Source organism: Nyctereutes procyonoides, unplaced genomic scaffold (genome assembly GCF_905146905.1).
Source record: "Nyctereutes procyonoides isolate TBG_1078 unplaced genomic scaffold, NYPRO_anot_genome, whole genome shotgun sequence".
Classification (NCBI taxonomy): Eukaryota; Metazoa; Chordata; class Mammalia; order Carnivora; family Canidae; genus Nyctereutes; species Nyctereutes procyonoides.
Window position 1 is genome coordinate 2,949,262 of NW_026575119.1, and position 13,916 is coordinate 2,963,177.

At 42.3% G+C, this 13,916-nt stretch overlaps 1 pseudogene; it reads left to right on the forward strand.

The window, feature by feature from the left end:
- Positions 1–4,657: 4,657 nt before the first annotated feature.
- Positions 4,658–5,097, forward strand: LOC129515590 (40S ribosomal protein S15a-like; annotated as a pseudogene).
- The last annotated feature ends 8,819 nt before the right edge of the window (positions 5,098–13,916 follow it).

The window sequence follows — 13,916 nt, forward strand, 5'->3', positions numbered from 1 at the left end:
GGCATGGAGCCCTGAGTGGGGCTGCAAGCTTGGCATGGAGTCTGTTTGTCCCTCTCCCTCTGTTCCTCCCCCACCCTCTGTCTTTCATAAATAAATAAATACAATCTCTTTTTTAAAAAGTTTAGAGACAAATAAATTACCCAGTGAACATCAAGAAAAGGGAACTATCTGAATGTCGTTTATTTGAATATCTCCACGTGAAAACCACTAGGGTGGGAGTTTGGGGATCTAGGTTCCAAGTACTGCTTTGAGAATCACTCATCACGTGACCTTGAACAAATAATCTACTCCCTCTGGGTCTCTATGTCCACATCTAAGAAATGGACATTTTGAGGATCTCTAAAAAATCCTCTTTCCGCTCCAAAATTACATTGTTCTGTTAAAGAGTGGAATTTCAAATTTAAACTTCAGGAAAAACCCCCATAGCATTGCAAAGAACTGTGAGCTCACAGAGCTGTTTCTTGGTTTCCCACACCAGGGTGCCCAAGTGCTCGGGGGTAAGCGCTCCACCTCAAACTGAAAGGGTGGCTGCTCCCACGCTGAGGGAGACTGAAGAGCAAATAGAAGATGAAATCCTGTGATCATCCCTGAAATGACCATATCTGAACAAAGGTAATATCCCCACTTTCTCCTTTGCTTGGAGTCCTTTCCTAGAGACAAAAGTCCCTGATTAGCAGGCTCCAGAACAAATCGTTCAGGAGCCAGGAGGGTTCTGGGTGAGCCTCGCTGCCCTTCTCAGGCCCCCAAAGCCTACAACGAACCAGGGTTTGCTCTGGGGCTGGTGAAGGGAGAGAGGCAGATCCCCCTGCGGCTTCCTCCTGCCTGACCCGGCTCCACATCAATGGGGCAAGATCCTCTTCCTGCAAAAACCACAGCTTCTCTGGTTGTAGCCCCGAAATCCAGCCTCCTCTCTGAAGTAAGCAGGAAATGTGTTGTGTACACAGATTGATTTTTGGAAAAGAGGAGAGGGGTGACCTTTCATGAGTCTAGGAAGGGGGAATGTCTTAAGTTACAACAGAAGGCGTTTGTATTAAATACAACGGATCTGCCTCCGGAGCGTGAAGATCATTGAACAAAGGATGGGGATCAAGTGCCTCTGGGATCTGGGGTCATGTGTCAGAAGGCGGGTGGAGTGTGGCATGTCCTGAAGGTCTGGGATGGGACAGCTCTTCAAGGCTATCACCAAAACTGATGAAGTGCGGGAGCAGCCAACAACCAGGAGACGCACAAACCCTCTGTCCTGCGGATACAACAGGAGAAACCCAGTGCCTCTTGCTTAGACTCACCGCGACACGATGGCATTGGCGAGTCCTTTGGGGACCTGAGCATCCATTCTCCTCCTTGAGGGCACACAGACACGAGACAGAGTGAGCCCTGTGTGCGGCTTCCAACTTGGGAAACAGAGGTTGTGGATATAGATGTTTCGTTTCCCTGCCATGCCTGGCTGAGGCAGAGGACGGGCAACGACCCGAGCTCAGCCACCTCGCTCCTGAGACTGAAGGATGCGGGAAGGCGGCCACGTCCCTGCAGCAGGAACATGTGAGAAAGCGGGAGTTGGGGGGTAAGGGACAGAGTCCCGCCAGGGTGTGCTGGTTATAAGATATTTATGCACTTTCTTGTTTCTCGATTCTTTGAGGTGCTTATGGATCCTGGCCATTTCCAAGGAGCAAATCGTGTGGATTCTGTGACCTCTGTTCCCTGCTCTTTCCCACTTTCCCACCCTCCATGACCATATCTTCCATCAAATCCCCTTCTGTTTGTGTCGGCCAGAATCTTATTCTGTGGCTAGGAGAGCCAGGTGGAGGATGCAATGTGGGTGTTGCATTGGCATTCTGCTGGGTAAAATCCACTGGTGTTTAGGTCCAAGCTCTGCAAAGGGAATAATTTAAAGCAAACTATCAGCTCGCACCAGTCACAATGGCTAGTATCAAAAAAGACAAGTGATCGCAGGTGTTGATGAGAATGTGGAGAAAAGAGAACCCTTGTGCATTGTTGGTGGAAATGTAGATTGGTGCAGCCACTATGGAAAACGGTATGAAGCTTCCTCAAAAATTAAAAATAGAATTACCACGCGATCCAGTAATTTCCTCTCTGAGTAATTTACCAAAAGAAAATGAAGACACTAATGTGAAAAGATCTCTGGATTCCTGTGTTTATTGCACCGTTATGGACAATAGCTGAGACATGGAAGCAACCAAAGTGTCCATCCATAGATGAGTGGATATGTGGCATATATACACAATGGAATATTCCTCAGCTGTAAAAACGAATGAGATCTTGCCATTTATGACATGGATGGAGCCTGAGGGCGTTATACTAAGTGGAATAAGACAAAGAAGTCAAACAACGTGTATTTCATTAGCATGTAAAATCTAAAAAAACAAACAAATAGAAACAGAAACAGACTCATAAATACAGAGAACAAACTTCCATTGCCAGTGGGGAGCCTGGAAAAGGAGGTGAAGGGGATTAAGAGGTCCAAACTTCCAAATATAAAATAAATAAGTCATGAGGACAAGAAGTACAGCATATGAAATACAGTCAATAATATCATATAACTTGCTATGACAATGATAATTACACTTACTGTGGTGAGCATTTTATAATGTATGTAATTGTCAAACCACTATGTTATATACCTAAAACTAAAATAATATTATGTCAGTTATACTTCAATTAAAAAGTAGTAATAACACTTTTTAAGTCATTTTTATAATTTTTCTCTTTTTAATCCCAGCATAGTTAACACAGTGTGATGTTAGTTTCAGGTGTGCAATTTCAGGTGTGTAAATTCAACAATTTTCTTCATTACTCGGTGCTCAAAATGAGTGTCCTCTTAATCCTCTTCACCTGTTTCACCCATCCCCACCTGCCCCCCCTCTGGTAACCATCCTTTTGTTCTCTATAGTTGAGTCTGGGTCTTTTGGGTTGGTTTGGTTTAGTTTTTCTCTCTTTTCTTTGTTCATTGTTTTGTTTCTTAAATTCCACATATGTGTGAAATCATATGGTATTTGTTTTTCTCTGACTTTTTTCACTTAGCATAATACTGTCTAGCACCATCCACGTTGTTGCAAATGGCAAGGTTTCACTCTTTTTTTATGGCTGAGAAAAGTTCCATCATATATATGTGTCTGTTATTATTTTGAGGAATCTCCATGCTATCTCCCACAGTGGCTGCACAAGTTTGCATTCCCAACAACAGTGCACCAGGCTTTCTTTCTCTATAGATCCTTGCCAACACCTGCTGCTTCTTTTTTTAAAATTTATTTTAGCCATTCTGACAAATGTGAGGTGATATCTCATTGTGGTTTTGATTTGCATTTCCCTGATGATGAGCAATGTTGAGCATCTTTTCATGTGTCCGTTGGCCATCTGGATGTCTTCTTTGGACAAATATCTGTTCATGTCTTCTCCCCATATTTTATTTTTTTTAATTTTTATTTATTTATTATAGTCACACACACAGAGAGAGAGAGAGAGAGGCACAGACACAGGCAGAGGGAGAAGCAGGCTCCATGCACCGGGAGCCTGACATGGGATTCAATCCCGGGTCTCCAGGACCGCGCCCTGGGCCAAAGGCAGGCGCCAAACCGCTGCACCACCCAGGGATCCCCTCTCCCCATATTTTAAGTGGGTTTTTGGTTTTGGGTTTTTTTCAGGGTTTTGGTGTTGAGTTGTATAAGTTCCTTATATATTTTAGATACTAACCTTTTACCAGATATATCATTTGCAAATATCTTCTCCCATTCAATAAGCTGTCTTTTAGTTTTAGTTATTACCTTTGCTGGACAGAAGCTTTTTATTTTGATGTAGCTTCAATAGTTTATTTTTGCTTCTGTTTCCCTTGATGTCAGAGAAATTACTGCCTGTGTACTCTTACAGGATTTTTGTGAATTCAGGTCTCGTGTTTAAGTCCTTAATCCATTTTGAGTTTATTTTTCGTGTATGGTCCAGTTTCATTCTTTGGCACGTGGCTGTCTTGTTTTCCCAACACCATTTGTTAACGAGATTGTCTTTTTCCTATTTTGTCAACTTTGACTTTTGTCAAAGATTAATTTACCATATAATTGTGGGTTTATTTCTGTGTTCTCTGTTCCATTGATTTATATGTCCATTTTTGTGTCAGTACCATACTGTTTTAATTACTACAACTTTGCTATTTTTTTTTATTTCTTAAGTAATCTTTACACCCAATATTGGGCTTATACTTACCACCCCAAGATCAAAAGTCACATGTGCTACCAACCAAGCCAGCCAGGCACTCCAGTTGCTACAACTTTGTAGCTTATCTTGAAATCTGGAATCGTGTTACTTCCAGTTTTATTTTTCTTTTTCAAGCTTGCTTTGGCTATGCAGGGTCTTTTGTGATTCCATACAAATTTTAGGATTATTGTTCTAGTCTGTGAAAAATGCTATTGGTATTTTGATAAGGATTGCAAAAAAATGATAATAAAGATTTTTAAAAATAGAATAAACTATCAGAGGGAGTGGTGTTGCATATGTAATTAGTAAATGACCAGATATGGAAAGCAAAGAATCATAGATAAATACAGAGGGAAAGATGTAAGAACCCAAGTTCTGAAAAAAAGCTCATTTTCGATAACTCCGTGCGCTCGCCCCTCCCGTCCTCTTTCTGCCATCTCTCCGAGCCGCCACGATGGTGCACATGAACGTCCTGGCAGATGCTCTCAAGGGCATCAACAACGCTGAAAAGAGAGGCAAGCGCCGGGTTCTTATCAGGCCATGCTCCAAAGTCATTGTCCGATTTCTCACCGTGATGATGAAGCATGGTTACATTGGCGAATTTGAAATCATCGATGATCACAGAGCTGGGAAAATTGTTGTGAACCTCACAGGCAAGTTAAACAAGTGAGGAGTGATCAGCCCCAGATTTGATGTACAACTGAAAGATCTAGAAAAATGGCAGAATAACCTGCTCCCATCCCGCCAGTTTGGTTTCATTTTACTGACAACCTCAGCTGGCATCATGGACCACGAAGAAGCAAGACGAAAACACACAGGAGGGAAAATCCTGGGATTCTTTTTCTAGGGATGTAATTCATACGTGCAAATAAAATGCCTCAATGGACAAAAAAAAAAAAACACTCATTTTCTTTATCAATCATAATAATAGCAACAATATGACTAATATTATTGAGCTCATACCATATAGGCTGGGCTCCATTCTAGAAGCTCTTGTTTAACTCATTTAATCCTCAAAACAACTTGATAAGGGCAATTACAGTTCATACTCCCACTACACCGTTGAGAAAACTGAGGCCCAGAGAGGTCTACTTACTACCCAAGTAGAGGATACTACCCAAGTTCTATCGCATGTAAGTGATTGAACCAAATTCCAACCCAAGCAGTCTGCTTCTAGACCCGATTACTCAGTCCTAAACCAGGACTGCACATAGACTTCAAAATCTTACTGGCAAAAATTCAAGGCATGAGTTCAGTGTTGTTGAAAATAAAATACCTTTTTATTTGGGTGGCTCTAATCATGTCATTTGGTTATTCACCCCCTCTTCCTTTTACATACTACTTCTCTGTGGATCCTGTATTTCAGATGTGGCTTCTGGCGACCTCTGCAACTATGAGGCGTCTGGAAGAGAGCTAACACCTACTGAACCCTTATTCCGGGTTGTCAATGTTGCATTCCATCCTCGTATTGACAGGAGTCTCACCTCATCTGTGAGGAAAAGGAGCCTCCCAGGAGATAAGCAACTGTCTGGTTGAAGTGCTCCAGGCAAAGGGTCTGACTCCAGATGCTTCTCTCCCTTCGGTGCTGAGGAGACAACTGAGAACAGAAGCAAAAACTAGGAGGCCCAGAGAGCCCGTTTGGGCTCTGCAGGAGGACTTTGCTGGCAGGACCATGCTGTGACTTTCATGACATTTTTGGCATTTTTGCCTTCACGGGTTTCTTCTTCAGTCAATAAATCAATCAATCAAAATGATCTTTTGTGATTGCATTGGTATAAGGACAAATATATTAGTATTATAGATTAAGATTTTTTTTTTGACCTAGAAATTTGTTTTTTTTCTTCTGATCGTAAAAAAAATTGCAACATTTCCTAAAGGTATCATGGGCCCTGAGCACTATGTCTCCTGGTGAAGTGTCAGCATTGGAGCTGGGTGCGCTTAGGGTTCACTTTGGGGAATACGGTGTCTCCTTACCCAAGGGAAGCTGAATCCCCACAACAGTGGAAATCCCAAACTACATCCCCTGGGTGGGGTGGGTGCTGAGAACCCAAAACGGAATAAACCAAGCTTTGTGATGGATAATCCTAACCTTGACAAATCTTTTGATGGTGCCTCAAGGAAACACATCAGTATATAAGATGACCCAAACTGGTGACAAGCGGCTTGATAAATACAGGTGAATGCTTGTGCCATCATCCAGTCCTGGGTTAAATACCTTAATCTCCCTAAGTCTGTTTCCTCATTTGTAAAATGACAGGATAAAAGTCTGTAACTCAGAGGGCTGATTTGAGGACCCAACAAATTTCACAAATGAAGAGCTTAGCACAGTATCTGTCCTATGGTAAACACTGGATAAATGTTACTGAAAACTCTTAAGGCCACCATTCTCACCACTGTCACCACTGCTACTGGTGAGGACCATAGTCCAGAATGTTCCAATCTGGAACTTAACCTGGCTAGGTAAGAGGTCTGTCACCATATCTGCACCATCTCAGGTGAAAAGTTTAAGGTCCAAATAGAAATATCCGACTTCTGTGTTTGGATAGATTCATAAAATGATCTACAGATGATAGAAGCAATAATAAAGTACATGAACAGTAAGCAAAATATAGGCCAGCCTTGACTAAATTAGCAGGTATGGCATAAGGAGAGAACATTCTCGGCTGGAAACATTGCTCTGTGCGGGTTACATAAATGAGGGCACTCATTCCTCAAATAAAGACACATTAAACAAAGACCAGGTGCACTATCCTGAGCCCTGTACCCCTCTCCAGTACAGCTGAAGCTGATATGGGCCCTTATATCCCCAAAGCCCATACTGAATTTTTATCCAATGAAATAGCAGGAAAGAAGGAAAGTGGAAAATCTCTCCTGGGGTCATCTATATTTGAAGCATTCGCAAACACATACTAATCAGAATGTACGAGCCACTTATTAGAGATATAATTCAAGAAATGGCGATAAAGCATTTGAGGAGGAGACAGAGGTAAAGGAGGCGTGAATTCTACCCTGGGAACGGCAAGAAAATCCTGAAAAAAGTATCCATGTCCTGGGGGAGAAAGATAACCCTGAAGAGATGAAAGAGGCACTCAGAGAACCCCGGACAGACAGATAAGGGGAGAAGAGATGGTCCCTGGAATAAAAGGGAAACGGGTCAGTAAATAGCATACGGAATCTAAGTGACAGAAAACATGCAAAGAGCATGTACACAAATGGTCTGTTGGGAGGCAGCCCTGTTCCCACAAGAAGGGACGATGTAATCGGCACCGAGCTAAGGAAAAGACAGGACTTAAACCCTACCAGGGTCCCCTCGCCCTGGCCCTCTTCTACACCTGAAACAGGAAACCCTCCTTGGTCATAAACCAAAGAGGAGAAAAGCATAACACAGGCCCTCCGGGCAATTAGAATAAAGTTGGAATAAATACCCAGACGTGGTGCTGGCAGATGCAGTAAGATAATTCTGTGGAAATGCTTAATTCAAAGAGAGAATGAGACTCTTTGACCCCAAAGCAAAGCAGAGTCGGTGTAGCCCAGTGTGCGCCTGAGCAGGAGGCAGGAGACCTGGCCCCGGCTCCTGGGGCTGCCAGGGAACGGGGGTGTCCTGCTCAGAGGGCTTGCACTGTCCTCCAGGGTGACGCTGTGCCTGGGCAGAGGGGGCCTGAGCTGATGGCAGCCCTCCACCACTTGTCACCCTCACCCCAGCGGACAAGAAGAGTGTCCCGTGGAGCTTGTGGGAAGGAGGAGGAGAGAAAAGTAACACCACATCCATTCATTCCTGCATGCCTGCATTCGACCCAGCTGCCAACAAGTGACATCACCGCCACCACCCTGGTTCTGGCCCTCGTTATTTCTCCCTGGACTATCCTGGTTAGCCTCCTTATAGGTCTTTTTTGAAATATCCTTTCCTACCTAACTCTCCCCATGGCCCCCAGTCTCTCTGTCACCAGAGCTCTCTTTCCAATGCTCAAATCTGATCACATCGTATCCTGTTTAAAAGTCGTCAGTAGCAATGCAAGCTGGCACAGCTGACGTGGAAAACAGCACGGAGGTTCCTCAAAATATTAAAAATTGAATTGTCATATGAGCCTGCCATCACACTGCTACCCAAAGAAAATGAAACACTAATTTGAAAAAATATATGCGCCCCTATGTTTACTGCAGCATTATTGACAAGAGCCAAGTTGTGGAAGCAACCCAAGTGTCCACCGATAGATGGACGGAGAAAGATGTGGTATATGTAGATAAAGGAATATTTCTCATCCATAAAAAAGAGTGAATGGAATCTTGTCATTTGCAACAACATGGATGGATCTAGAGAATATAATGCTATTACTCAGCCATTAGAAACGACAAATACCCACCATTTCCTTCGACGTGGATGGAACTGGAGGGTATTATGCTGAGTGAAGTAAGTCAATCGGAGAAGGACAAACAGTGTATGTTCTCATTCATTTGGGGAATATTAATAATAGTGAAAGGGAATAGAAGGGAAGGGAGAAGAAATGTGTGGGAAATATCAGAAAGGGAGACAGAACATGAAAGACTCCTAACTCTGGGAAACGAACTAGGGGTGGTGGAAGGGGAGGAGGGCGGGGGGTGGGGGTGAATGGGTGACGGGCACTGAGGGGGGCATTTGACGGGATGACCACTGGGTGTTATTCTGTATGTTGGTAAATTGAACACCAATAAAAAATAAATTTATTATAAAAAAAGAATATAATGCTAAGTGAAATAAGTCCATCAGAGAAAGACAAATATCTTATGATTTCACTCATATATGGAATTTAAGAAATGAAACAAAGGAACAAAGAAAAAAAGAAAGAAATCAAAAAGGAAAAAAAAAACGAAAAAACCCAGACTTTTAACTATAGGGCACAAACTGATGGTCACCAGAGGGGAGGTAGGTGGGAGCATGGGGGAAATAGGTGAAGAGGATTCAAACTACACTCATCATGTTAAGCACCATGTATAGAATGGTTAAATCAGTAGGTGGTACATCTGAAACTAATATAACACTGTATGTTAATTATACTTCAATTTTTATGGATGAGGGGATTTTTTTTGTATTTATTTTTAATTTTTTATTTATTTTTTGTCTGAGTAAGTAAGCTCTGTGCCCAGTGTGGGCTCAAACTCACAACCCTGAGATCAAGGGTCACATGCTCAACTAACTGAGCCAGCCTGGCACCCCTATACTTCAATTTTTAAAATGTAGAAAAATCTCCAAAGGTTACTCGTTGCCTATGCAGGTTAGCAAACTATGACCTGTGGACTAAATCTGGCTTGCAGGAATGGTTTTCGCAAGGTGGGGGCAACTGGGCAGCTCGGTTGGTTATTTGATCTCAGCTTAGGTTGTGAGTTCAAGCCCCACTTTTGGCTTCACGTTAAAAAAAATGGGTTTTGCATGTTTAATGGGTTGTATAAAAAACAAAAAGGAATATGTGCATATAGGGATATATGCTGCCTGCCAACCCTAAAACATCTAGTATGTGGCTCTTTACAGAAAGTTTGTCAACACTTCTAATTTCAGTAAAGAACAAAAAAATCCACATATAGGCGCGTCTGGGTGGCTCGGTGATTGAGTGTCTGCCTTTGGCACAGGTCATGATCCCAGGGTCCTGGAATCAAGTCCCACATCGGGCTCCCCACAGGGAGCCTGTTTTTCCCTCTCTGTGTCTCTGCCTCTCTCTGTGTGTCTTTCATGGATAAATAAATAAAATCGTTAAATAAAATAAAAAATTGAAAAAAATCCACACATGTACAAGATCTTACCCCATTTACTTCTTAACTTTCTTGTCCACTTTCCTCCTTGAAGTTACTGGCTCCACAGCTACAGAGCCCTCAAATGCCAAGTGTTCTTCTGCTGTTCTGCTCCCTCGTCCTAGGATGCCAGCTCCTGGCAAATGCTAAAGCACCTGTCCCACTTCATTCACTGACCTGTGCACTGCATGAGACTGGTTGTTTATTTACCTCTAGCACTGGGTCACTTTGTCCACCCCTCTTGACAGCAATTCGTAACTGGGAGCTCCTTGAGACAGGCTATGTCTTCTCATCTCTGTGCCGCATCCATGGCCTGGCCTGTCGTCTACGCGCAGTGAGTGCTTACTGTGTTTCATGGCTGCACTTGGCACTGAATGTGAGCTCGTCTCATCCATATCAATCTGTTTTCTCATCTGTAAAATAAGTTTGAGCCCAATGATTCCAAAGTCCTCGTAGCTCTGAAGTGATACTACTCTCTGAGAAACAGATCTTAAAATGGAATGGGAACTTGAAAAAGTTTCTGGCCTATGTTTTCTCAAAGAATTTTGAAAAGCAGAGTGCTCTTCGCTGGAGCTCAGGAGATAGTTTTCATTGCCTTCTGATGAATCTTGGCAAAGAGAAGTTGGGCAGAAGAGCCCAAGAGCACTGACTGCCCAGAGGATACGTGTGCTGGAAAGCAGCCATGGAACCCAACCCATGTCCTTCTGCCCAACGTGCAGCAAAGCCAATCACACATCAATCAGCCAACTGGACGTCAGGTTTGTAGCAAGGAAAGAGAGACAGCCAAACAAGGAGACTGGAGGGCGAGCCTCAAATCTGCCTCCCAACAGAGGGAGAGGACAAGTTTTTTACAATCACAGAAGTAGAGTTTATAAACACAGTGATGAAAATGGTGAGGCTATATGGCGATTCATAAGGAATAGATGTGACAGACATCCCATGTTCATTTTGGGTGGAGACCACACATCACAAGGAGACTAGATTCAGCCCCTGAGTCAGGAGATTATTTTAGGACAAGAAGGGGCTATGGGCATGCTCCAAGAGCCAGTATAAACCAAATGCGGTCTTGGGTTCCTTATCTCCGGAAGGAATGTAGGGCCTTCGTTGCTTGTTCAGAGGCTGGAAGCCTATCAGTTGACCTTGAGCTCAGGCTTCTGCAAAGACAGCTAGTGGAATTGTTAGTGAGGTCTGAAAAAAGACACACAATAGCTGGCTGGGGAGAAACAGTTCTCTGAAAAAGAAGCTTTCAACTTTCTTCTAGTGTCAACCTCATTAGCCCCACGGGGCACGGTTTTACTTGACTCTCACATGGAGTCTTAAAGGTGAAGGGTACATCAATGTTCACTTATCCCAGTACTGGAAGCCAGTTCAAGGATTATCATTAAACTTGGTTTTTCTACCTTTCTTTTTTTTTTTTCTTAAAGATTTTATTTATTTATGAGAGAGAGAGAATGAAAAGCAGAGACATAGGCAGAGGGAGAAGCAGGCTCCATGCAGGGAGCCCGATATGGGACTCGATCCCTCAACCCCGGGATCATGCCCTGAGCCAAAGGCAGATGCTCAACCACTGAGCCACCCAGGTGTCCCAGTTTTTCTACCTTTCTTTTACTTTCTCTCTTATTATCGTAGGTTAGTAACCAAAAGATAACTCTGACAAGAACCTACCAATCGAAATTCTTGTGAAGGTTTAGTAAGAAAGAGACCAGAACCAAGGTTTAATTTGTATAGAAGCCTATTCTATTTGAAAAGTAAAACGTAGCAAAAGGCTAATTTTCATCCCATTCATGACTCCCATCCAGCCCTAAATTCTGTTTCCAGATTCCCAGGTGTCTTTCAGATATAGTCTATGAATATACAAGAACACAGATTAGATACCTATCCCATTTTTTTAAAACACAAATGGTAGTGTCCCATTCATGCCATTATGTACCTTGTTATGTTTGCCTAAAAGTATACTCTAGTTTATAAGACCAAGTTATAGCTCCCAAACATGCCCACATGCTCATTTCCAGACCCTGTAAACCTAACTTGGCAAACAGAACTTTGTAGACATGATTGAATGAAAGATCCTGAGAATGGATTGTTCTGGATTAGCCTGGATTATTCAAGGGGCCTAACGCAGGAAAGAGGCAGAGAAAAAGATCAGATGATAGAAGTAGAGGTCAGAAGCCAAAGATCTGAAGATCAAGGAAGGAGCTATGAGCCAAGGAACACAGGCAGCCTTAGGAGATGAAAAGACAAAGGAAAGGATTCTTCCCTGGAGGCTCCACAAGGAATTGGCACTGCCAACACGTTGACTCTGGCCCAGTGAAACTGGTTCTAAACTTCTAACTTAAAAATAAATAAATAAATAAATAAATAAATAAATAAATAAATAAACTTCTAACTTCTCTATATGCATTATATTAAGTTGCTTGGCCACTAAGTTTTCAGTCCTTCATTACTACAATAGTAGGAAACTAATACACCTGAGGATTATTCTATACCTATGGATCCATTCCCGTGCTTTTTACTGTCCACATCATGTTCGTGTTGTATAACTGAACCACAACTCATGAGCACTTAGGCTGTTTTTGTGTTTTACCATTACAAATAATGCTGCAAGCAATATCCCTGTACATAAGTATGTACACATCCATGTGACCACATTTGTAGGAAAAAGTGAAAATGATGCATTCATTTTTTTTTAAAGTAAGCTCTATACCCAAAGTGGGGCTTGACCTCATGACCCCGAGATCAAGAATCCCATGCTCCACTGTCTGAGTCAGCCGGGTGCCCCAAAACTTCAATAAATGTTCTCAAATATCCATAAATTACATTTTATTTGTTGCATGTTCTAATAAAACTTCATTTATGGAAATTTGAATTTCATAGAATTTTCACATGTCACAATATATTCTTTTTATTTTTCTCAATCAGTTAAAAATTGTAGTCTCAGCTCAAGAGCTACATATATCAGGTGATAAGCCAGATTTAGTCTGCTAGCTGTAGTTTGCCAAGCCCTGGTTTAGTCTAGCTAGTCTAGTTTAACTAGAAGTTGTCAAATATGGGGTGATTTTGCACTTACTCCCAACTGAAAAGTTTCATTTAAAAAATGTGTTTGAAAAAAAAAATGTGTTGGAGGCGTATCTCGGTGGCTCAGTTGGTTAAGCATCTGCCTTCAGCTCAGGTCCTGATGGAGCTCCGCATCAGGGCTCTCTGCTCAGTGGGGAGTCTGCTTCTCCCTCTACCCCTCACCCCACTCGTGCTCTCTCTCTCTCTTTCAAATAAATCAATAAAATATTTTTAAAAAATGTTTGAGACTTATTTAAAATGTTCTTGAAAATAAAAAACATTAGATCTAGTCTACTAGGGCAAGTCACTGGGAAAATTTTTTTTTACTGATGAGTTTGAAAAAACTTTCAATTTGTTCACTTCAGTTACAACAGTCAGTAATGCAGACCCCTCTCTGACTCTTGATTAAGTTCAACAAAATTTTGTTACATGAGACCATTCTTGAGGTTATTTAAACTTATTAACCCCCGCATCACTAAAACTTTCTGCCTCTGCTAGACTAGTAGAACCGCAGAGTATGGTCCTGGTAGGAATGCAGGCAGGCACAAGGGAAAAAGAAGGAGTAGATTTGGCTTGTCCATCTCATTTTGCCAAAATATTTTTTAGATGTATAGGTCTATCATGTCTCTCTGAAGTGAATTATTTTAATATTTGGTGTATTTCTGCTTTTCCTGTTTTTCAAAGTCTTCCCATTTGAAGAAGCAGTCAGCTCCTCCAGGTTTCACTGACCAGCTACAAAAGAGAAATCTTGTAAGGGATCCCAGGGCTGTGCAGACCTTTTCCATGGCTACTTCAGCTTCACACCTTTTGTTCCCTCTTGGGAGGGGATTCTTCAGATGCTAAGCCTTCTCTGGATTCTGCACAGTCTGGCTGGGTGCTGGCATCTGGTTGCTTTCTCT